We start from the raw sequence: 25,336 nt of genomic DNA on the forward strand, positions 1-25,336 counted from the left end.
CAGTAACATATCACAGAAGCAAACTCTTCATTATGCAAACATTTATTTTCAGAGTGGAAGAAGTAAAGAGCACGAAAAAGGCTGCAGGTGAAACTTGGCCAACAAGACCATCACTACATCCCAGGGTTCTGTCCTCTAGGGTCTATGAAGCTTCTCTGTGAAGTTTCCAAAAGAAAAGCTTCTTTGGTGGCAAATTGTTCTTCTTGGGTCCTTGCCATAGCTAAGAGCGAGGGTCACTAAACAACAAAATGTATCTAATTGCCTGTGTTTTAGATGCAAATTCAAAGAGATTGTTACAGGACCCTAGTTCTACCCCCTGCTGAAAAGGAAGCCAGAATGAAAGTATTTAGGGAATCCAAAATAATTGAAAATCATAAATTCACAAAGCACATGACACTTGTGTCTTCGAGAGACATGTTACTTTGCCACTACAGGGCAGGGTGTGTCCTGTTTAAGTCTCTTACACCCTTCAAGGGCATTTGGATTCAAAGAAAATTTCTCCACCATAGCTTATTAGCTCTATAGTTACCACAATGGAATTTTTTTTTAAAAATATGATGGTTACTTATTTTTATCACTATCTGTCAGTGATAAGGTAATTCAGAGCTACAGTGTTTTTTGCTAAAAATGTCCCAAATTCTATAACATTAACATCCAGGATATTGCCCTCCCTGTTCTTTGAGGCCCCATGGCAGCAACCCCTGAAATGTGTGTGCATCTAAAACACTAAGCGTAAGTTGGTTCTGAGTGCAGGGAATTTGCGACAAGATTTCTGAGAACAGATATTCCCTTGAAGGAACCATGGGAGGTTACTGAGTACACCTCTGTTTACAGTTAGTGTCCAGGATGTGTTCTTCACACTTTTTCAGTTATTATCTTTGTGATTTTCCAACAACAAAAATGGCAAAGCAAGACAGCAGTTGCCCTTCCTCTCTGGATTGCTGCAAAGGCGTTCACGCCCACAATCTCCCTTGCCTTTTGCACCATCAATCTTGATCTGACCATACTCTACAGAATTCTGCCTTGAAGGCGATACCGAAATTACAACTGAGAATAAAAACGAGAGACATGTATTTACCAACAAGGCTCCAGAACATGGGTTTTTATGTTTTTGCTTGTTTTATTTAGTTCGTCACATCTTACTTGGCCGGACATTGTTCTCAAAGAGTTCACAAAAGTTGCAATTATTCATCAACCAGACCTCTGCCATGTTCTAATCTGCTTGCACCAGGGTACTCGCTGAAGCAAGGGTGAGTGGAATTGACTACCGTTGTATGAAGCCTGAAGCATCCCATGCCTTCAGATTAGCTCCTATCAGGGAAGAATGTGACTCAACACGGATGCCAGAATAGAGACAACACTTCTCACCGGCCAAATCTCATTCGCCACCTGATTTTGTAAATGAAGCCCTGTGGGAGCCAGTCTCATTCACCAATGACCGGGGGTCCTGTCCACCTGTGTGACAGGAGACAACCAGCCTGGACGAAGAACTGTGAATCAGCTAGCCAAAGATCCCTCTGAACTGACTCTGGGTGACAGAAAACTATGTGATTCTGCTGTGTGGCACCTTCTCTGTCCTCTCAAATATTTCTAAGCCCTGGCATGTCCTTTTCCACCAGCATGCTCATTTTCTTCAACCTTACGTGTAAACGACAGCATCTTGCTCACCGTGTCTTATCTGCTGTTTTTCAACACTGCATGGTCAATTCTTACAGTTTGCTTACTTCGCCTCCTGTAGGCTAGTTATCTGCTGACATGGGCTTCTGTGCACTAAAGGACTTCACTAACATGGACTGTGAAGAGACATTGCTTCGAAGAGCCAGAAGGCCATGCATTGGAGTGGGTTCTGTAGGAGCAAGAGGCAGGACTTAAAGAGATAAATTTACATACTGACTGACCCTCTTTTTTTTTTTCCTCAAAGTTATGGGTAACTATGGACCTGGCCATTCGGTTAAAGACTCATGTAGAGAAAACTTGGAAGTCTAGGTCTGAACTGCTTTTTACAAATCTTCCCTAAAGCGTCCAAAGATTCCCATAAGATAATTGACTGTGACTCTAATAATAACTCAAAGCAAACAGGATGTCAAAAGGGATTGTGGGATTGCTAAACTTAAGCAAGAGGATGAAAGTTAGTTGTATGCACCTGTCCTAAGATTTTCCACCCAGGTAATTAGAAATATAATATATATGCATATATAAAATACACATGATTTATAAAGTAAGTATATCTGCTTTTAAGGGGTCTGGGGAAGATTAAAGTAGCCTACCTCTGATTTTGTTTTTCAAAATCACACATTTTATGCTTTTTAAAAGAGTAAAATAATAATTTCTAACTTTTAAAATAATAAAGAAACATTTTAGATACATTGTATAAGGACCAACAATATGAAGGATATTCTACTTATGGTTTTAATATTAGCTGACATAAGCTGTTCTGGTTATTACTGAGGTAGTAAACGTTTTTTGTTGTTGTTGTTGTTGTTTTAATAAGAAGTGTTATGTTGCCCAAAATTCTCAAGTGAGTTTTGTAAGGGTTCAGATGCTGCCTCTAAGGCTAACTCAAAGATAGGAAAGCTCTCCTATTTAGCATTTAACACCAGCAGCCTAAGACCTCACCTCTAGGCCACATATAAAATACCAAACAGCAGGGAGGAGAGAGGCGGGCAAAGCCTGGAGTCCCCATTCAAGGACAACCCTGTGAGAGGATTGGTGCTCTCACAAGAAGCGGCCTATCCCTCTCCTTCTCTCCCCTCCCCCTCCTTTTTCTTTCTTTCTCCTTCCTCCTCTACCATGTAAAGACATGGTAAGCCCATAGGCCATCTCTGGGGGGGGGGGGGGCGGTTGAAAGCATCTCTCACCAGAAAACAAATCACCTAGTTTCTTTTTCCTAAAATCCCCAGCCTTCAGAACTATAGGAAACAAATTCTTACTGTTTAAACCACCCACTGTCTGGAACATCTGACTCATCGAAATTATACCATATCCCCCCTCAGCCTGGATAGTTGATTTGCCCCTAAGCTTGCCTGCAGAGCGGACAAAAATAACAAAGAAACGAAGGCGTGGCTGCCACGTGCTACTCAGCAAAACCCCATGCATTCCCCTGAGTCCTACCAGGTTCCTATTGCTGTGAGAGGGACGTGACTAAGGCAGCTTGGATTGGAAAGAGTTTATTTCAGCCCTCTGTTTAGAGTACACCGTGAAGAGGAGTCAAGGCAGCAACTTAAACTCAACAGAGGCCATGGAGGGAAAGTGCTTACCAGCCTGATCTCCATGCCTTGCTCACCTGGATTTTTTTTTTTTTTTTTAATTCAACTCAGACCACGTGCCCAGGGTGGTACCACCCACATCAATCATTACTCAAGAATCCAGTAGGGCATTTTCTCAACAGAGGTTCTCTATTCCCAGATGATCCTGGCTTGTGTCAAGTTGACAAAACTCTAACCAAGTACAACATAATCAGATCTAATGAGGAGCTGCAAAAACAAGAGAAGACATTGAGAGTGAGACAGACATTCACCCTGCCACCCACTGGAGACCAGGGCGGAAACTTACACCATTCAGGAGAACCCACACCTGTCCAGGAGGAGCAGCACCCCTAACCAAGGTCCCCCCCCCCCAACCCGGAAGTCTTTAAGCCTTTTTAGCTTCAAAGAGAAACAGCTGCCTCTAGAAGCCAATTAGGAGGCTTCCAGCCCCATCGCCCTTTGTCATCTTCTCAATGTCCAGCTTGAAGCAATTAGAGCCAGAAGGAGAGTAGCAGCATGCTACATGGGCCATACTGTTTCTTCCACTGATCTACAGGTCCAGCTTGAACTGAGGTGACTTGGGCATAAGACTATCAGGATGGGACTAGATAATTAAATACAGTCACTCAGTTACTAAATAGGAAATAAGAGAAAATAATAAAAATAAATAATAGGGGAAAATAGACAACAAAGCCCTTTGTATATCCTCAAAAAAGAACTGGAAAACTCTCTGTACCTTTTGAGGTTTAACATTGCAATTTGAATGCATCTATGTTTTTTGGGGCGGGGGGAAGCGGGGGTTGGTTTGAGATAGGGTCTCTCTGTGTTAGCCTTGGCTGTCCTGGACTCACTCTGTAGACTTGCTGGCCTCGAACTCACAGCAAATATATCTATGTATTCAAGCATTAAGTGTGAGAAAATAATGGCAAACAGTAGAAAAGCATTAGACTGGAGAGGTTTAGATACTTTGGTTAAACATTTATTAAGCACTTATACAATATATCTGTGTTATCCTGTATAAACATACTTATGCTTTGTGAGTGGAGAGAACACATCCCAGTCACTTAGCACTCTAAAAAACCTACCTCTAAGTGAGACCCATTGCTCCTTACAATAGCAAAGTTAAGACCCTTTGTTTTTAGTTAGAAAAACTCTAGAAATGGTGGATAACTATTGCTTTCTCTGGATGTATTTTCTGTGCCTGGTTTTCCTGCCCCTAACCTACTGATCCATGTCTTGGGAGTACCCAGAGCTATTGGTTTTCCTGCCCCATCCACGTCTTGGAAGTACCCAGTGCTGTGCTGTCAAGCTTGGCACAGCAGCCAGCCCTACGTGACTATCTGAAAGAGAATGAAGTAAAATAAAATGAAACCAGAAATGCACTTCCTCACTGGAGCCAACTGCATCCCCAATGCTGAAAAACTGAGACAGATGCAGTTTTGAAACCTAACTTAGACCCTAGCTAGCAAGACCACAGGGTGAGACAGTTCAAGGTATTTTCACCAGTAGAACTGGGAAACTGGTAATACTCACCTCACAGGAAGATTGTGCAATTCAGCAGCTCAAACAAAACAAACAAACAAAAAACAAAAAAACAAAAACAAAAAAACAGGCTTGGCACACAGAAAAGGCTCAAAACTATTACAGTTTTTTATATTTGATTTTTTTTTTAATGTTAATGGTGACTGGTTGACTCTTATGTAAACTGTTTTTATCAGATCTAAGAATAGGTAACAAGGAGGTTTGTCCCTGGGATGACAATGGTCTAATTGAGGTCACACTCCCCTAGACAGGACTTTCAAATTCTCAAAAGGGCTACCGTAGATCACAAGGGGATGGGCAAAGAAAGGCCCAGAGGAACTCAAGGGTGAGGTGTTCAAAGGTGGAGAGTTTGAGATAGGTTTCAAATAACGTAAGTGCTGTAGTAGTGGAAGGAGGAAACTACAGAAGACTGTTAGAGGGACCACGCACGTCAAGGTGGTGGTAAGAGATGGGTGGAGAGAAACTCAGTAGTGTGTGCTCCTCAAGAATACGTATCGTCCTTCCGTCCCACAGGCCAAGCCGTGCTTTGTTTATCTGTAGATTATAGCACTAAAATAATCTAGGAAGGGTTGACCGTAATAGCGGTCACTTCTGAGCTCCTCCATTCCTTCCACATACTGCCTTCCTATGATAAAATGATTGTACATGTACACTGCTTCAAACTGTAGCGACAGATGTGGGAAGCTGATTCTTGGACTTTAGGGCTCTGCCCTTTGTGTTTATTATGCTCAAACAAACATAATAAACACAAAGGGCTCCCAGGTGTGCATTTAAATTTTAGTCTCTGCTTTTGATTCCTGGTGGCACTCACATTAGAAGATCCATACGAAATGTACTCTTCATTATAAAAAAAAAAAAAAAATCAGCAAATCGTCACTAAACAATTTTCCAGTACTGCCTCTAGAGATAATTGTTTAACTATGAAAGTGTACGCTGTGACTTATAGCCGTCCCACTGATAACCCATCTCAGCATGATCACGGAGCAGTGCCATAGAAGACACGCCTCATCTGTTTGTCTCAGGAAAACATTGCATGACAACAGTAATGACGCGGACTTGCTATCACCTGCTGATAGCATCTCGTCAAGAGAAGCGACAGCTTAATGACACAGCAGAGCAGCTCCTTCTGGCAAATAACCAGATCCAAATGCTCCTAATTGCCTCCTTGCCGAAGCGTGTCAGCATGATTACCGCAGTTCTCAGAAATCACATGGCCAAACAAAGCAATCTAGGACAACGTTGTTCCTTTCTTAAACACTGATGTACTTTTGACCACTGAATCCCTCGGTGCCTATTCTGTCCTCAGCCTCACCAGCACCAGCCACCATTCTGCGCTCTAATTATTTTTTCCTGATGAGGCCTCAGACACCGCTCACTTGGAATACTTGGCCTTTCGTGCAACGCAGAGGTTGGTTTGCACTGTATATCTGAATCGACAGAGTAGCCACCGTTTCCTGGAGAGGTCCCAGGCACCGTACGTCTACAGCACTGCTTCCTGGACCCTTCCTGACGAAGGAACAAAGCTTCTCGCAGCAGGGCCAGCAGCTCACTAAACTGATAAGAGCCAGGCTGCTTCTATTAACCAAATGTATTTGCCAGTTGGCATAACAAACTGCTGAGCTCCTGTGTGATAAATTTTCCTACTGTTTTTCCTCTCCCTGGCCTGGGCAGCAGATGGTGTCCATACTGTCATATGTCATTATTTTGCTGTCTATATGGGTTGTATGTAACTATGTGGGGGGAAAGTCAGCAGTGCACTGGCCTCCATAAAGGGGGACTTAATTTATAATTATATCTTCATTCCATTGGCCTCATTAGCCACTCTTGTTCAAGTAGTTATCAGCAGGCCAAATAGTAATAATGGTGCCCATATATATCCTGTTAATTAAAAAAAAAAAAAAATCTTCTCTGTTTCCTGTCAGTTCTCTATCACTTCTCTCACTTCCATGTTTCAGATTCTGTGTAAAGAAAACGGGTTTCCTGGACATCAGCCAACACGGCCTCATTCCTTGTGGAATCAAGTCTGCTACATTCTGAGGTTTGACTTGTTTTGTTGAGAGAGCAACTGGAGGATCTAGCAGACAGACGTGGATGACTTGCTTCTTGCATCAGGACCGTCGCTACGTGTGGAAGGGTGCAGAGCTGCACAGCTAAACTACTGAAAAAGCAGATTCTTTAACAGACACAGGTTGGGTCCAAAGACAATGGAAAAGGTTCTGCTATAACTTAAGACTTAAAAGCGTCTTAAAAGGATCATATGATCCAGGGGGGTAGGGGGCGTCCCTTGTGCAAGTGTTGTTTGGAGGCAGAGGTACAGGAAGTACTTGGATCTTGGAGGCCCTGGCTTCAGAAATGGATTATTCTATTGGTATCAATATTTGAATATGTTGTGCGGAGGGGATGGAGTTCTGGAAACTGGGTCCTAGTTGGGGGAGGTGAGCGATTGAGGGAATGCCTTTCAAAGATCATTTGGTGCCTCCTGCCCCCCCCCCCCCCCCCCCCCCCCCCCCAGCAGCCATGGTGTTCAGCTCTGCTCTCCCACTCGCCTCTGTTGTGTACTGCCTCACCACAGGCTGAGAAATGCTGCGGCCATCCAACCATGGCCTTTAACCCGAAATGTTACTCAAAGGAAACTCTTCCTTCGTTCCTCCTCCACTGTTTTGTCATATTAACACCAACAATAAAAAGTATACTGCGGTCTTATAGATAAATATCCCACGTAGAAACAAAACGTATGTCGCCCCCATGCAGCCACAGGCCATAGTTTTGTAAGTGAGCGCCATTCAGGGTGGCCCTAACACTTGCGGACAAGACTTTGTTTCCACAGAGGTGGATCCTCTCTGTCTTTGGACTGTTGTCTGAGCAATGGTGGAGGATTCATTTTCTTCTATTATGTTCTACATGCATGCTAACCATGTTCCCATGAGATTACTAAAGCAACAGTAGTTCGTATCACACTGAAGCTGAAGAATTATTGATAAAATCTGGATCTACACCAACTTTAGCAGAACCATGAGGTAGATGGGAAGGCAAGAAACATGAATGCATACCTTGGTTCTGTCTTCAGATAGTTTCATGACCTTAGACAACTTATCTTTGAAATAAGGAAGTTCTACTGGAGGTGATTCTAATTCAGTGTCAAAATACCACATATAAGGACACAGTTGACTATCACATCGATTTCTTTTTCTTTCTTCAGAATATCAGATTCAACAGCCCCAGAATTTGGTATAATCATCTTAATTTTTCAGAAGAGAAAAATACACAGAAATTAAGTTCACTCTCTAGATTTACACGGTGAGATAAAGTTTGGGCTCAACAATGAGTCTTGGAACTGCCCCTGCACGCACATACACACACACACACACACACACACACACACACACACACACACACACACACACACACACACACTAGCTATCCACTAGGAGTTTACTTGGCTACCAAGAGTATGTGAGTGCGACGCCAGTTGCCCATATTACCTTTCATAACTAATTCCATGACGGATGCAACTTGTCCTAACTAAATAGGATTATTATGGGCTAACTTTGCAACTCCATGTGCATCGGTTATATATGAAAGGGTAGTTAGTAGTAGATTTTGAATTTTTTGTTTTACAACTTAGAATTAACTTTCCTACATCATCACTTCTATCAATCAAAATGCTACTACACTGCCGTGAATCCGATGTATTATTTGTACCAGACACTACTCCAGAGTAATTCTCCTTATTCTCACTATAGCTCTGTGATTACCCTTCCCCCTTGACACGTTTGCTAAAGCCACTGTGCTCTCAGTTTTGTGCGACTTGGCCCACCGTGTAAGTGTAAGTGTGCTGTTATTGTCCTCAGCACTCTCTTTAAGGTAAAGTCAACGTTCTATTCCTCATCATGTGCCAGGAATATTGTTTCACATTTCTGTATTAAATTCAACACTAACGTTTCTCTATGCATACAGTTCTCCAGGTTTGAAGTATTGAATTCATTCTTGCTCCCTTTGGATCTTGATATTAGCTCTTTTTTCACTACTAAGAATGTACTTATAGGTTGTCTTGTTCTGAGTCATCTATTCAACCAGCAAGTAAACCATGACTTGTTGCAGAGAACTGTTGTGTCCCTGCTGTGGGAGGTAGTATGGATTGTTTACTAATGTATTATGCTAGCTAATAGGAAACTTACTATTGAAAAATGTCATATTTTTACATCCTACTAGCAAACTTGCTGAACTCTCTAATATGTTTTAGTAATTTGTTGTTTTACACAGCTTTAATATAAATTATAGAATTTTGTATTTTCTGATTTACATCCTTACATATTTGTTACTGGCTGTTCCCAGTGATGATAATAATAATCTTCATACGAAGAATGCAGACTAGCAAATAATACTCTTCATATGAAGAATGCAGAATCTAAATGGAGACCCCAGTTCAAACCCCACTTCTACCACTTTCTAACTGAAAGTGCAGAGCGGGTCATCTGAGTCATGGCACTTCAGTGCATGAATACAAAATTAGCCTCAGGAGTTGGGAGAGTTGATTAAGTTACAGTCTTTAGCCTTATGGAGGAGGAAGAGATGTATAGAAACGTTTACCAAATGGAGTTAAGGATGAAAGTTATATCACCCAGTCTTGGAGGTTAACGGAACTTTTCCCCTAGGAAGCCTAAAGACCACTGGATCAGGTAAATGTCAGCAACAAACCCCAGACACACATCGGGAGAAGGAGCTGTTGGAACAAACAGTACATGTCCAACAAGGGGAGCATGACTGGATGCCTGTCAGCCATTCACACACAGAGCACTCAACTTTAGATACACAGCTATTAACTGCTGCATTGGGTACCATATCTCTGGAGAGTTTCATGGTCACGTCTGTCCATCTCTCACATGCCCGGGCAGAGCAGAGAGTGGCAGTAAGCAGGCACTACGGCGCCCTGCTGTTAGTCTTTCGGAACAAAAGCCCTTGGCTTGGGAGGACTATTTGGTCAATAACGGGCTGGGGTTAAGGAAGGCCAAGGTTAATAACATAAGTGCATTCAGGCCAAGTCAAACAAGCCTTCAGCAAAAATCGCGTCTCAAATTTCTTCACAAGCAAGCGCTAGGACATGGCTTTACAAGAGTAGCCTCTAAAAGTATAAATACAGATTTGTAAACCTGATCGTTGGACTCACACTGTGATATTAAGATGGCACACTTGATCTTTTGTACTCTTGGGAGAAGAGGCACTAGATAAGTTCCATGCCAACAGTACATCTATTTTTGTAAACTTCACTTATCCTCTTGTGCTAAATTGTTTCTAAAATACTTGGCAACTAGAATTAAGAAAACAAAAGGACTCCTGTTTGAATGAATTTAGAGATTAAGGGTGTGCCATATTTCAATTTTCTTTCATTTAGGAAAGCATTTTCTTTGAATTGCAAAATTACCCACTCTATTATTTCAAAAAAAAAAAAAAAATGGCACGAAATATTCCATAGCCCTGGGTTGGTTCTATTACGTTTCCCGAATTCTAAAATAATTGTATTTTAAATAACGAATCCAAGTATTCTGTCTGCATCCTGGGTCAAATCAGGGTCTTAGGGAACTTCAGTTCCTGCCTTGACCCTAAAAATGAGGAGTAACTGGGAGGAATTGTCAAAAGCCGTATGACCTGACCACGGGCTAATTTGCACTGAATCAGATCTAGCCAAACATGTTCTCGCAGACAGTTTCCTTAACACTCCGCAACAAGGGCTGGCTCAGAGGCAATACAAATGCCATTTGCAAAGCTCCAGTCTCTTGCTGGCAAGGTGGCAGGAATAAGGGCCACTGCTTCCCCAGTGCCGGCTCTTCCAACTCCATGGTCGCAGCTCTGACTATCCTATATGCCTGAGAAGCTTCATGAATTTGTTTCCACTAAACTGAGCACTGCTGAAGCTTTTTCCTATACACATAGTTCTAAAGCAAACAATTCAACAAGTAAATAATATGTATTAATAAATCTGTTCTCCTAAAAATAGCTCTTCTTTCTTTTCCCAGTTATTTTTGTTTGCGATGCCTGTGTCAGTCTGGTTGATTGGTTCTTTGGTTGTGTCTGTCTGTCTGTCTGTCTGTCTGTCTGTTTAGTTAGTTGACTGGCTGTCTTGAGAGACATGGCCTTATCAAGGTGGCTCAGGCTGACCTTGAACTCAGCATTATCAAGTGCTAGAATTTCTTGGTAAGTTCACAAAGATAGAATATAGACAAATTTCCAGGATCAAGACAGGAAATTGGCTTGAAGCTTGACTTTTGATGGAAAAACTCATATAGGAAGTGAGTCTTTAAAGATAGACATGTAAAAATGGGTATAGGGTAGACAGAAAAGTGTTTTAGAAGACAGCAGGCAGAGGAAGTTTGACAGGCAAGCAAGAATATATGAACCTTAGCCCTCTCTCTTGAAGGCCTCAGAAAAGACCAAGGCTTTCCTAACACTTCACTGAGCATGCTTCTCCCAGGGTCATTAGCTCTGGGACAATCTATTATGTATGTGACCTGCATCTATACATCTCTCTGCCTCCTGGAGAACAGGCTGCAACTGACATTTTTTTACTTGCTAATTTCTATGTTCTAGGTCATCAGATCTCCAGGTCAGTGCTCCAAATGACTAATATTCTCAATTATATGACCCACTTTTATCACAGTCTTTAGATTCCAGACTTAGTTTATCCTTTTCTTGTTTTATTTATAGCCAGTATCTGTCCCTAGCCCCTTTAATTTTTCTATCCCTTTCTTAATTTTCCTCCACCCCCCCCCCAACTCTTCTCTCATGCCTCCCACTGACTCAAAAGTTGTCAAGCGTTTAGAATACAGCTTATATATTCTAGGCACTCAACATTTCTGAACTTGTGACTGAAGTGAACAGTCCAATGGATAAATAAAATATGTTAATAATTAGATTCTCTCTGAAAATAGCTTCTTTTTTTTTTTTCCAGTAGTTGTTTTCTTGGTTATTTGGTTGTTGGTTGGTTTGGTTGGTTGGTTGGTTGCTTCTTTTAAAACAAGAATTTACAACGTAGCCCAGACTGGCCTTCAACCGCATCTTCCTGCCTCTGTGTATTGAAGTCTAGAGTTACCAGGTATGGGCAACCACGCCCAGCCTTTCCTATTTTTTAAAAGAGTGTTGTATTTCTTAGTAGCAATATATCTATCATTCATTTGTTCATTCATTGAGTTTATAATAGAAACTACCATATGCCAAGAAGAGCAAATGACAGGGCTGTGTCAATGAAGAAAATAATAAACATGCATGTTCCACTGTAGTTTATGTCGTAGCACAAGAAGAGAATTGTTAACAAGTCATTAAAAAATACATACACAAGCCCAGAGTCCCTTTTTATGATCATAAAAAAAAGCTACAAAAACTGAAATTTTCTCTTACTTTATCAGTTATTAAAACATGAATTGAATAGATTTTTAAAAAGCTCTCTTTATAATTGCATTTAGTTCACTTTTGAACTGGTATCTGGAGAAACTTTATTGTTGCCACCTGCACCATCAGATATTATTTAACTTTTAAAATCGTGGAAACTAGTCCCGTGTTTGCAGTCACATTTGACTCTCTGACTTTCAGATGAAGTACTCCAAGCTGGGTTGCATTAGAGAAGGTGTGAAGTGGGGACTATTGGTGGGCATGCTCCAGTGTGAACGAGAAGGTGTGAAGTGGGGACTACTGGTGGGCATGCTCCAGTGTGAACGAGAAGGTGTGAAGTGGGGACTACTGGTGGGCATGCTCCAGTGTGAACGAGAAGGTGTGAAGTGGGGACTACTGGTGGGCATGCTCCAGTGTGAATGAGGTGTGAAGTGGGGACTACTGCTGGGCATGCTCCAGTGTGAATGAGAAGGTATAAAGTGGGGACTACTGGTGGGCATGCTCCAGTGTGAATGAGAAGGTGTGAAGTGGGGACTACTGGTGGGCATGCTCCAGTGTGAACGAGAAGGTGTGAAGTAGGGACTACTGGTGGGTATGCTCCAGTGTGAACGAGAAGGTGTGAAGTGGGGACTACTGGTGGGCATACTCCAGTGTGAACGAGAAGGTGTGAAGTGGGGACTACTGGTGGGCATGCTCCAGTGTGAACGAGAAGGTGTGAAGTGGGGACTACTGGTGGGCATGCTCCAGTGTGAATGAAGCGCTTGACTGAAGCCTAAGGGAGGGAAAGGAGAGTGGACAGAACTTAGATAAGAGACGTCTAGGCAAAAAGTAACAGCAAGTTTAAAGGTTCTTTGGGAAACAACATAAAATTGTTTTTGATAAGTAGAAAAACTGTCCATGTTAATGAATCAGTGAACTAAGAAAAAAGGGGGGGAATAGATGAGACAAACTAAGGACGCCAGTCACCAGCCACTGCAATTAAACTTTTTTTTTTTAACACAGAGTTAGAGGACAAAGCAGAGGAAGGCTCTGAAGAGAATAGTAGTGTGACCCACGTCGTTTCTTTACAATGCCATCCTCTGTGGAATCTAATTTCCGGAAATAGCTACCATAAAGTAACAGCTTCCAGCCTGTGGATATCCAGTCTGCTCATCAAGAAGTGATGTCTGTGTCCTCTAATCTTGAGCAGAGGATGGCCTGATGAGTTCTTTTTTCCCAGAGGAATGATTACAAGTGTGGCAGTCAGAATTAAGTTTTGCCTCGTTTAGGCTGGCAGCTTCTACTTCCTGTCATACAGGAGTTGAGTGTTACATAAAGTGTGGCCCCTAACACAGAAGCAATCTGCAATTGCTTCCCACTGAAGAAAAAGTCGTTTCCTCAATAGGTATACTTACCATGCTAAACAGTGGGCCACATGCCGACCAGTAGACAGCCAACACAAAATGAACTAGTGGCATATTTGCAGACCTTTTTGTTTCCTGTTGTGCTATTTTTGTCTTAGTGGTCTTTTGTTTGTAAACTATGGTTTCTGATATTGTGTTTTTATGGGTCTTGTGTCTTGTGTTTTTATTTTTTTTAAAAAATGGGTTTGTACTGGTTCTGTTTGTTTGCTTGCCTGTCTGTTTGCTTTGTGAGGAAAGAAAGGGTGTGGAGTTGGTTGTGAAGGGAGGTGGGATGACTCTGAGAGGAGTCAGGGGAGGGGGAACCAGGATAAAAATATGCTGTATGATTGATTTTTCAATTAAAACCAAACAAAAGAGTCTGATAACCCTGAAATCCTTAAATCCTCATGCTATAAGGAAGGTACCCCTAGCCAAGAGGAAAGCCTGTGAATGACAACTCAGTTACCCCGGCAACAGGACAGGAAACAGATATGAAGTGCCTTACAGATGCTCCTGGGTCCATCAATGCCTTGAGCCTTAATGGACTTACACTCCTCCTGAGAGGATGCTGGCATTGAGAGAGAAGAGAAAAAGCATCACCCTTGTCCCTGATTCAAATCCTTAACCTAAATTAAGAAAAAAAATTTTTTTTTTTAATTTTTCTGACACTAAGTTTAGGGTAGTTCATTACCTAAAAACTAACTAGATTGAAAAGGATACAGAATCAGGCAGTGGACAGCTGAAAAAAGGCAAAGATGATATCAGTAAAGCCAGGTGGTGTCATGTTATTGGCATCTAAAGAGAGGTCAGCTCATGCTACACGGCACTGAGCACGGTGGCCTGCAATATTGTTATAGGAACAAAGTGGACTTCTGAAGGTGACAATTGGATGCATTTAGCTGCTAAGATTAACTATAGTACCAGAGAAATAAAGGAATGTCAAGCTGGCTGTGACGGGCCATACAGCACTGGAAAAGCAGAACCCATGAAGCACAAATCAAGACCAGACTAGCTACACAGCCAGTTCCAAGACACTATGGGTTACAGGACACTTTATCTCAGAAAACAAAATACTGTCCAGTTAGAAATAAAACTGATTTTCCACCTTGCTTGTCTAGGCATCAACATATTTTCAAAGGGAACACATGGTCTTGGAGCAAAGATAAATCCAGGGTTCATTAGAACAACATACTGTCAGGTTAAAGATCAAATGACCTGTGCATCAGAATCTATCATTAAAACCTAAGGAAGTTTTAAGGGCAAGCCTTGCAGATCTGGCCAGCTAGTCTGAAGGCTCAAACACCTCACAACTTCTTCGAAAGTATTTGCATTCACAATGTAAAGAGAAGCCAGTCTTGGGAGCTGTAGAAATAGTTTTTTTTTTTTTTTTTCTTCTTCTTCTTCTTCTTCTTCTTCTTCTTCTTCTTCTTCTTCTTCTTCTCCTTCTTCTTCTTCATGGAATGAATCTCAATAAAACTCAAGGAAGTCCTAAAGTTTTAAAGGCATTTAAACTTAAAAAAAAAAAAACCAAAATCCAAAATAACACCTATATAAAAGAGTGTTCAAACAATCCCTAACTCTAAAAGGAGCAAGTAGACACCTTAGTTGAAAATGTGTTATTTCTCATGGCAAGAATAGGAAAGTTCCAAGCAGGAGCCAAATATCCAAAAGGTCAAGACAAAAAGCCAAAAACAAACAAACAAACAAAAAACTATTCTCCAGTGTTCACAACTCTAGTTGGCCGTGTGAGCCTGGGACAGCAGGGCCTAACAATGAGGTGGATTAAAGACACAGCCAGTAGACACCTTGACTCAGAGCATCAGACAACTTACAGTCTGAGGGTTAAGAAGAGTCACGTGAGTAAAGTGCACAATCACAGGGACAAGTCACATGTGGGGGGAAAAAAACAACAAAACAAACCATGTTTTTCCACAGAGGCACATGAATAACACCAGCTGAAGTAAAGCCCCTTTCTGTTGCACATGGGAGGAGAACGAAACACATTTTGAGAATAATTCTGTGTTTGGAAGAAACTGAGGTCCTAAGCTCCGTGTCTTGTTTTCTAGGAGTTTTCTCACACGCGCTCAGAACTCCCCTCACAGGACCTCATTTTTGGACTGTGTTCTGACACTCGTGGAACAAATTTGAGTTTTTTTTTTTTTTTTTTTCCCAGCACACTTTCTGCTTTGAGGGCAGAGAGAACTAATGACACCAGCCAGACTGGGTGTGGAACTGCTAAGGACTAGTGGCTATCACAGCCTTTCTTTTTCTCACTTTTAAATGGCACTGTCTATTGGAATTATTGTATAGATGTCATACCAGTGTACACTGGGGGCAGGAGAAGCTGGCTGTCTTTTCAGGCCAGAGATCTCAGCACTCAGGAAACAAAAGGGACCAGAAAAATTGTGCCCATAATTTAAAGATCTAACTTAAGAACGTCACGTCTGAACTACAGACAGTGATATGATAAGCTACGGGGCAAGAAGTGGCAAAGAGTGGCAAAGTCCATCACTGCTATAGTTTAGATACTGAATACCATTCCAAGGCATGGCTAAGTCAGCGAGAAAAACAAATTAACAATAACTTACGTCGACTTACTCACTGGTTATTTACACAACTTAAAAAATAGAATTGTCACCAAATAGCATAGGAAGGATTCTGGGGCAGGTGGATTATGGGGTAACGTTGAGACCTCAGTATTCTAAACATACAATCAGGGATGATAGACGAACTTTAGACTATGAGTCTGGAGTTCATGCAGGAGGCCATGACTAGAGATATACATTTATGAAACATTAAAATCTATCAGGATGAGATCACCAGGAGAGGAATCTCAGGTTTAGAGAAATAAACAACTAGTAAAAGAATGAGATAGTTGCTGGTGAGGTAATAGAGAGGTAAAGGTGGGGACTGAGTAAGGAAGGACAGATGGGAGGAGAAGCAAGACCCAGCCTGTGGTGTTAATCACGACTAGATGTTTTGAATCTCTCACAAAAGAAGTTCAGAGGGGAAGTGGGCATGCGCTGTGCGGCAGTTTCCTCCCAGATCCAATCCTGCTAACTTCCAGAGAAGCTCCTTAAAAGAAAGTAAACAACTCAGAGCCCGGCATGCTGGCACACACACCTTTAATCCCAGCACTCGGGAGGCAGAGGCAGGTGGATCGCTCTGAGTTCGAGGTCAGCCTGGTCTATAAAGCAAGTCCAGGAAGGCCAAGGCTACACAGAGAAACCCTGTCTCAAAAATCAAAAAAAAAAAAAGAAGGAGGAGGAAGAGGAGAAGGTGGAGGAGGAGGAGAAGAAGAGGAGGAAGAAGAAGAAGAAGAAGAAGAAGAAGAAGAAGAAGAAGAAGAAGAAGAAGAAGAAGAAGAAGGAGAAGAGAAGAAGAAGAAAACAACTAAAAAGAGCTCTAGGAAGTCCCTGAAGCTCACCAGATTTACTAGCCCCCTGCCGCCCCTCCCCCAGAGTAAACAATCAAGGCTGCTGAGAGTCACTCTCAGAAAAGCCAAGCTGTAAAAACAGAGGATTCCGAGATCAGACCAGCTACCTAGAAGAACAGAAACCAGACACGCTGTCTGGAAGAGGCTCAGGCTACCTGAATCACCTGGAAAGGGCACTCTTTAACCTCTCCAGCAGTGCAGGCTATGCAGTGTGCTCTACGTTTCCCGGTTTTGTGAGCTGTCACCCATGCTGAAGAGTGCTCTGGTGATGCAGCTGCCTTTGAGTCATTTTTGCTCCTATAAGTAGCTCTCACTCATATTTCTGTAAGTAATCCAATTTTTAAAAGTTGGACTTTGGTGGTATCCCTAGTTTGGAGGTTGTGGGCTTCATATATGGGCTTAGTAGGGGTGTGTGTGTGTGTGTGTGTGTGTGTGTGTGTGTGTGTGTGTGTGTGCGTGCGTGCGCACACATGCACGCACGATGTTGCATCTCCCCAACACAAGCCTTCTCACACAACAGCATGAAATTCTGGTTTGTTCAAAAGAGTCTAAGAATAGCAAATCTCAGGTAAGTTTGAAAGTTTTCTATATGGTGGATATAACAAAAAAATTGGTCTATAGTTTTCATAAAAGGAGAAATTGGAGCAGAGGCACTGTGGCAGGAACTGGGTCTAGAAGTCATGAGGAAAGCATGGCTCATTTAAACCATTCAGACACTCAGTTCCACTGATAACCAGGGGGACCCTTCACAGCAGCCACACTAGGTTCTTTAAAGCCTCTTCTCTGCTCAGATAACAATGGTTACCCAGAAGCCCAGGGGAAGCATAAAGATAAGGCAGAACCAGATCAGGGACCTCCCTGAATACCCTGTCACTAGCCAAAGGTGTTATGGGTCCTAAAGGGCCTACAAGTCCACACTCACTGTGTGTAGAGGAGCTTTGACAGATGACCTGAACTCTCCTTTCCCTCTTCCTTTTTCATGATTACCCTTCTCCAATTTTGGGAAGAAAGACACAAACTCCCCCAACCCAGAGTCTCACCACATACTGTGCTCCTCCAGGGTGCTACCTGCAGGGAAAATGTTCATATAAAAGAAGCCTTTACTCAAAGCGTTGGCATCAATGTCTTGTCCACTTCTCTGATACATACTTCCAGTATGGCCTTAGCTTTATGGATAGTTCTTACTTATTAAAAATTTACAGGTTATTTGAGTTGTGTATTCAAAATAGCACAAACAAGAATCGTCTAATAAAATGCCTTTTGTTGTAGCGAGGTAAGAAGGAGAGTTGGAGACCGTGGGGCTGGAGGAAGCAAAGCTCAGTTGTTGAGTATTTGATTTAGAGTCTTGAGGACCCGAGCCTAAATCACCAGAGCACACATCCCAAAAGAGTGAGGCATGTGGACCTGAGATTACAGGTTAATGCTGGGGAGGCAGATGCAGGCAGATCTCCACAGCTTACTGGCTGGCCAGCCCAGCCCTACTGATGAGTTGCATGCTAATGAGCAACACTGTCCTAAGAGAAAAATAAATGATCGATGCCTGAGGAATGACACCAACACACATACACACACATACACACACATATACACACACATACACACACACACACACACACACACCACTACCTATAACCCTTTCCCAACATAAGCACAGAACAAAACTGGAAAGACATACTTTTAACTATGAAGGTTTTCAGCGATGGGACAGTCCCTTGATCACCTCAGAGCTTGGTCACGAGTTCTCAAAGGCTGCTTTGTCTTGTACATTTTAAGGGGAAAGCACAAGAGCCAACTGTGCATCGAGAAATATGACTCAATGTTATTAGGCACCGATAACCTTCCCGGGGCCCCTCTCCGTGTCACAACAATGAGGTCAGCTCCCTTCCCCCACCAACCCTGCGGTCATCTCTTCCCCCAGCTCCACCCTTGATCGTTTTCAGTTTCTATTTCTTCATTAGGCAAAATAATTTCTATCCTCCTCCTAATGTGGTCTGTGACCTCTTAGGACACAAAAGAGATAGACACTGGGAGAAAACACACATGTTTACACTCAGGTACAGAAATCACCATCACACTGTCTCTCTATAACCTCTACCCTGTAGTGTGATTAAAAAAAAAAAAACAAAAAACACTTGAAGACACATGCACCCAAACACTCTGCCTCCCGAGAGAGAATGTGTACAAACACTGAGACCTGAAATGGCTTAAAGAACCCCACTTTCCTCGTTCTGACCCACCACTGACTACCTTACTTTTTAACTTAACTTTTATTATCATGGTGTGTGTCTACGTGATGGGGGTGGGGAGCTCATGTGCCATGGCACCTGTGTGAGGGAGGGCAGAGGACAGCTCCATGGGGTGGGCTCTCTTTCCACCTTCGCGTGGGCTCCAGGGTTTGATCTCTGGTCACCAGTCTGACATGGCCAGCTCCATTACTTGACATGCCACTTCCCTGGCCCAGAATAACACTTTGGAAAGAGATAACATTGTTTAAAATAAAGCAAAATAATTACTCAAACGATGGCCAATGTCTGCTTCCTGGCTCAGATCTCGTGTGTGTGTGTGTGTGTGTGTGTGTGTGTGTGTGTGTGTGTGTGTGTTTTGGCTCTCACTTTACTGCATATAAACAGCATGACTCCCACAAAAAGAGCTCAACCTCAGCCGTGTGCCCTACTCCACATGGACAATGTCTCGCTAGCTGGATGCTGTTCCACGTGGGAGGCCATGACGGTGCCACCTTTTACTCTTTTCCTTTTGGTACGGTAGGAATAAACATGGAATGGCATCAGAATTCCATGGGGCTGTGCCTGTGACGTGCCAGTGTGGAGCCTGAGGCAGCAGAGCCTTCTCGTCAGCAACCTTCAGGCTCATGTTAGGTTACATGCTAGGTTACATCACTTGTACTTCAGATCTCAGTCAGGATTTCTAGGCTAACCTTGCTCTTCCATTCACCAAAGTCTGAAAACAATTTAAAAGAGCCCTTCTGTCTGCAGACAGCTACTAACACCCACACGTATATATCTGCAAATCTACAGGATATATAAATATATGTACATATGCATGTGTAATTTTGAATTAGTTGACCGAAACATAACAAAACAATGATTAGTAACTATTATTAACTAAGTGCATGCCATGTATCCCTAAAACCACTCATTTCCACTCAACACCCTGATAGAATTAATCTTCCCACCGGCGCAGAGGAATGCACAGCCTCATTCAATGTTGACTTGCAGTTACCTCCTGCAGAGAGATGGAATTTGGCTCCTTGCCAGCCCTATAACATTAGGCTTTCTGAAGAAGCCATCTCAAAGCATGACTGTCACCTCCTCAGTCAGGATGTGACAAGAGATTCTTCAACCATCTCACGTTGACTCCTAGCTTCCTACTTGGATGGGTGGAACAGCAAGTTGCGAGATTCAGGTACAGAAGTCAACCCAGATTTGTCCATTATGAGTCATTTTTTTTTTTTAATTTATACACACACACACACTCTCACACACACACACACATACATATATATATATATTAGGCAGATATTTTCATTCAGAGAGCATGAATTTCTCTAAAGGGTCAAACACATACAGATATTATGTCATTATAATTTTTAAATATATAGTTAATAATGTCAGCTTCAGAAATAACTTGAAAACAAAACTCTAGCACTGTTGGTCCAAAGTGAGATTGGTCCCAAAATAATAATTGTTACTGCTAAACTGTGGAGAAATAGTTCAATGGGAAATAATTCATTTTATCAGCATTGCAATCTTAGGTCTGTCTGGGTTGGAAGAGGTCAGCCCTCCCATGTCCTGTTTCCTTTCAGAAGGCAGTGAGTTACTTTACCCACAGATGTACCATGTTTACATCAGTAAATAATATAATATTATTTATAATAAATAATACATAAATATATAAAGTATACATTTATAATAATATGTAAATATTTACATTTACTGGGTACTACATATCTCTACTATGACACGTTCTAAAATCCTGTATACTCGGAACAATATCGGGGGCTTAGGATTTAAGTTGATGTCTGTTATTCCTGTAACTACCCAAAGTTCTGGCCATGGAATGAAGACAGTATTTCCTATGCTATCACCAACCAGTATACAGAAGAACTGTTAGGCCCAAAACAAAAGCAGAAAAATCTGGGAGAAACCACATTGTAAAAAGTTTCAAACACCTTGAGTCAAATAGTCACTTGGCAGGGCTGCTTGGTGTCACAGCAATCTCCCTTGGGAAAACCCTGAGTTCCTTTTTCAGCTTTCCTGAAACTGCAGGGAGGCAGCACACCTTAGCTAGAGTGCTTCCCAAGGTCAAAAGCCTTCAGCTTCCAAAGTCTGTTTCAATAATCTTAAACTATTTTTTTTTTCATCTTCAAAAATAGTTCATAAAAAAACTGTCATCAGCAGATGTCATATCATGCAATATAGCTACTGCCATTTCCTATCCTCGAAACAAGATTTGGTTGGTTGGTTGGTTGGTTGGTTGGTTTTTTTGTTTTTGTTTTTGTTTTTGTTTTTGTTTTGAGACAGGGTTTCCCTGTGTAGCCTTGGCTGTCCTAGACTTGCTTTGAAGATCAGGCTGGCCTCGAACTCACAGTGATCTGCCTGCCTCTGCCTCCCGAGTGCTGGGATTAAAGGGGTGCGCCACCATCGCCCCGGGGCCATTGAAACAAGACTTAAACAAGAAAGCACTATAGTAGTTTTCCTTTAACCCACCAGCAGGAAAATTCCAACCAGAACTAGCTTCCTATTCACACCGTGGAGCTTCCCCTGTCTGCCAATCAGCAGCCAGCAGTAAATGTCCCAACTATGGGAAGCTGGCAAGCATGGGAGCTAGGGAAAACCTGACTCCCTATTGTGTCACAAAGACAGGAGGAGCCATCAGTCGGACTGCACACTCTCAGACTCCAGGAAAGAGAAAAAGCTAAAGATCCGGATGCGCAGACACACTTACAACCAGCCAGAAGCACTTCTGGTGCTTCCGTGTTTTAAGCAAAACTCCCGATTTGATTTGATTTGATTTTTTTCACTCTAAAAGTCTGAAGTAACCACCGCTTTGTCTGTGATCCTTTCATTCTACTGACGGTCCACTAAGCTTTCTTCAAGGAATCCTTTAAATTTTTGGTGACTATCCAATGTTGATAAGGATCTAACTTGCAGGCTCTACACAGAAAGATGCAGTAATCTCAGTGATCTGTTTATTTACCAACTCAAACTGGAGAACCCGGCCAGGTCAGTGGAGCCTCCCTGGCTCCAGAAATAAGGCAGAGACCTGCCACCAATGCGAGTATCTGGAATCAACTTAAAATTCACCACTGGAAAGTACTTGCTGCCAAACACTTCATTTCCATTTCGGCTTCTGCCCGGATGACTCTTCCAAGAGTCTGGAACCTGTATTGCTTACAGTGTTTGGTTTACATATCCCTGGGAGCTATCACAACCCTAAATGCAGGGGGTTATAAAAACCCTTCTATGGTTTGTATTCTTGGCAGCTCTGCAGTCTCAAACCCATTTGAAAAAGTTAGCTTGGTTTTCATCCAAAGCCCACTTGGTTTTTTTTTCAGGTCCCTTTCCCTGAGGTGAGTCCCTTCAACCTGGCATTTCAGACACACGACTGCGCTGATAAGCCTTATATGACTTCAGCTAACTTGTCGCTAATATAGACTATAAGGAGGGGGGAGGGAGAGAGAGAGAGAGAGAGAGAGAGAGAGAGAGAGAGAGAGAGAGAGAGAGAGAGAGAGAGAGAGAGAGAGAGAGAGAGAGAGAGAGAGAGAGAGAGAGAGAGAGAGAGAGAGAGAGAGAGTCCTGAGCACGCATCCTTTCGCTAGGGCCAGCAGAAGTTTGGAAGAGGCATGGGGTAAGGAGAGAAGCAGCGCTGGTACCTTTCCTGACCTCTCTGAGCTTGGTTAGATGTGGAATTCAGCCTTCCAAGCAGCAGGATCTCGTCGTCGTCCAACTCTGCAACTGGGCGGGGGCAGCCAGACACGCGTTGCTTCCCCCCAGTCCTGCCCTGTCAAGGTCCCTGCAAGCGCAGAGCGATGTGCACCGCAAGCCGCTGGGCGCAGCGGGCTGGAGAGACTTGCCGGAGGACCCGCAAGCTGCCCTACTCTGCAAGGGGAGGATGTAGAGGAGAACCCCGGAGAAGAATGTCTGGACAGAAGGGAAGAAAACTCTCTGCACATAGCGCCACTGAGAATTGAAGTCTCGGTCAAGAGGGCGGGGCGGCCAGGCCCGCAGCTGGTGGGGAAAAGGGTGCCTGAGCAGAGCCAGAGCTGGGAGGGGCCCGGGGCGTAGGCTTTCGGGAAAAATTCCATTGTTGATCCACCACCACCAGCACTACCACCTCCCATTCTGTACCTCCATAGAGTTCTGGCTGCAGGATGCAGAGCGGCAGCCAACGTGAGCAATCGAGGCACTAGGGGCGAAATCAGCCGGGGGTTTTCCCTGGTCTCCCCGGTGCGCTTTCCAGCCAGGGAGCCCCAACCCCAGCTAAAAGAAAAGTGAAAGAGAAAGAGCCCAAGCTGAGGCGGAGATCAACAACACCCCCCCCCCGCGAGGGGGGGGGGGGAGGCTGCGGGAGGGACACGGGCTCCCGGAAGGGCCAGCACACACCAGGTGCCCAAAGGATCCCGCCACTGCCAGGCCCCCGGGGCACAGAACCTGAAGGACAACTGGGAGCAAGCAGTCTCCGCCCCGTGGGCAGTTGGCCACAGTCTCTGTGTGTCCTGGAATGTCTTTGCAGTCTGTGAAGTCTCAAGGAGCTGGCGTGAGTTCACAGGTGCCTTGCATCTACAGCAATTGGCCTTGCAGGGAGGCAGGGAGGCTTCCTCCGAAAAGCCGAGAGACCTGGAAGTAGGTTGCACCAGGAAGAAACTGAAAAGGATGATGGGTCTGAAATGGGCGGTCCTCCAGAGCAACCCTTGACCCGTTTACTAGTGTGGAAAAGGGAAGTTTCTGGACTCTTACTAGAAGATGCCTAGGGACCTTCAGGGGACGGTGAACTTCCACTAAATGCCTAATTTGTAATTGAATGTAAAACATGCACATGCCTTTTGATGGGAAACAAGGTATGGTTAAGGGAATATCTTTAAGTTGGACGTTAGGATCGACTGTACCAACGAGGATTCAACTACAAGTCCATGCTAGAGAACCCTAGATCCCAGCCTTGAGAACACCTCTTGGAACAGCGCACGCCAAGTGAATCACTGAAACACACCGGTGGCTTGTGTTTCCCAAAGCTTTTAAGGAAACGAGGAGAAACGAGGAGACCCTTTGAGTCTAGTTTAAGACGCAACTGTGTTCTTTTTGTAACACATGAAAAGTAGTAAAACTGGAACGTTCGAATTGTTAAATATAAACATGTGCATGACATTCCACATAAAATTATTTTTGTGAGAAGTTTGCTTTCACGAACTTATCTTGTGCCACTTCAAGTTTTAGAATTTGAAACAGTAGCTAATAGACATTTCGGTAACAATCACTCCAAATGTATAGTCAACAGAAGCGAAAGCATGTGTATTTTTATAACCATTTAAAATTTTTACTTCCATTATAAAATATATTTAAAGAAAGGTAAGACTCTAAATGAAGACATGGCTCAGCAGTTCAGAGTGCAGCTCAGAGTTCGGCGTTAAAGAGCAGTCCCTGTGCTCTTGCAGAGGACAGGAGTACCATTTTCAGAGCCAGACTGCAGCCCCTGCTCCAGATGATCCAACAGCCCTGGCCTCCTGAGGGACCTGCATTACACACACACACACACACACACACACACACACACACACACACACACACACACACACACACGTTTTTCTTTTAAAGTCAGAATGGTAGAATCATTCTTTTTGTACGTAAGAATATGAGTTTTCTTGAATAACGCCAGTGAGTTTCAAATCCAATCGCGTTTCCATCTTCAGTGGAGGCTCAGCTTTGCCCACTGAGCATGCGCTGTAAGAAGCTAAAGCTAGACCGACGTCCGTCACAGTGATGTAAAAGCAGTGAGCACCCCCAGCACACGAGTTCCAGAGGTGAACAAGCAGGTCTGTACCTCAAGTCTCAACTTAGACTTCTGCAAAGCTCTGGGTATTCTTGAGAGGTGATTTTCTCTCACACCGCCCCTGATCTCCTTATGTCTTTCTTCTGTGTGCCGGGCAGCTGGTAGAGGACTCACGTGGCCAACAAAAGATACGTCATGGATTACACCCAGTACCTCCTCCCAGGGCCAGCTGTTGCTGCTGCCAGAAGAGACAATGCATTCCAAGTTGTGCCCTTCTGTCCATGTGATCTACTGAGGCAGTTGCTTATAGCAGAAGTTCACCAGCCGTAGGGTCTAAATTACCA

At 43.2% G+C, this 25,336-nt stretch overlaps 1 protein-coding gene across 1 annotated transcript in view; it reads right to left on the reverse strand.

Annotated features, from left to right (window-relative positions):
* The window catches only part of Il15 (interleukin 15), a 71,436-nt gene extending 47,878 nt beyond the window's left edge, over nucleotides 1-23,558 (reverse strand). The window contains exon 1 of the mRNA XM_051168576.1: nucleotides 22,882-23,558. The gene's annotated coding sequence lies outside the window, so the exon portion shown is untranslated. The remainder of the gene's footprint in view (nucleotides 1-22,881) is intronic.
* Nucleotides 23,559-25,336: the final 1,778 nt, after the last annotated feature.

Source organism: Acomys russatus, chromosome 26 (genome assembly GCF_903995435.1).
Source record: "Acomys russatus chromosome 26, mAcoRus1.1, whole genome shotgun sequence".
Lineage (NCBI taxonomy): Eukaryota > Metazoa > Chordata > Mammalia > Rodentia > Muridae > Acomys > Acomys russatus.